The sequence below is a fragment of the Dermacentor andersoni genome, chromosome 1, assembly GCF_023375885.2.
Source record: "Dermacentor andersoni chromosome 1, qqDerAnde1_hic_scaffold, whole genome shotgun sequence".
NCBI classification, from domain to species: domain Eukaryota; kingdom Metazoa; phylum Arthropoda; class Arachnida; order Ixodida; family Ixodidae; genus Dermacentor; species Dermacentor andersoni.
The window spans coordinates 57820843-57821740 of record NC_092814.1 but is presented as its reverse complement, the minus strand read 5'-3'; positions in this window follow the sequence as shown (position 1 = coordinate 57821740).

The following is an 898-nucleotide window of genomic DNA, read 5'->3' as shown; positions in this document are numbered from 1 at the left end:
GCTTGCACCTTTGTATTCGTTTTTGAAATAAACGTACTGCGCTAGTGCTGGTATACTCTCCATGAACTATATATATATGTATATATACCGCAGCGAAACTAGTGCTGCTGAAAATGCAGCCAAATTGCAGACTTTGTGACTCCTTGATGTGACACTGAAATTGAACGAGATGAATGGCGTCGAATGAGCATTGATATTGACAAATAAATCAAAAGTTAAAGCTCTAACTATAGCGCTTTTGGCAGTTCTATTATTCCCCGTCCCTACAACATGACGATATCTAGTTCTTGATGTACCGTGAAGGGAAAAGCTGCAACGCCGATAAATGGATGCCCATCTAGTATACCTATATATCTCCGCACCTGAGTGAAACAGGAATTGAAAACAGCACTCATTCCATGCTCTGTGTAAACATACAGGTTGCACACTGCCCGTACTTACAGTCTGTTGAAACACAGCTACACGTTTATCGTCAACAACGAGTGGAATCCGTCGTCGGTTGTATATGCAGCTCACGGGGTTGTGTTCTAACGCTTAAAACGAAGTGCGGTCGTTGTCTCGAACTTGTTTGGCATCTGTGCTGCGAAAATCTACATTTATGAGATAACATACGTCTAGTCAATATTTAAACCACAAAGCTTCGCTGCTCCTCCCAGACTCAGAATTATTAATCCGTCCTTCGGAGCTGACGCCACCGCGCCTTCGACGTTGCACATAACAGTGATGTCGCTCGGCGCCGCTCTTTTGTCGGCAGTCTTTCCGGCCTCATTCATCAAAAGTTTCGCCTACCGTCGTGACCTCGGATGCACAAGGCTGCCTGGGGATCCCGCGAATGCAACGAAAAATGAGAAACGGGATACGAGCCCGGCAACAGGCGTGCAGCGCCTGTATGCGAGGC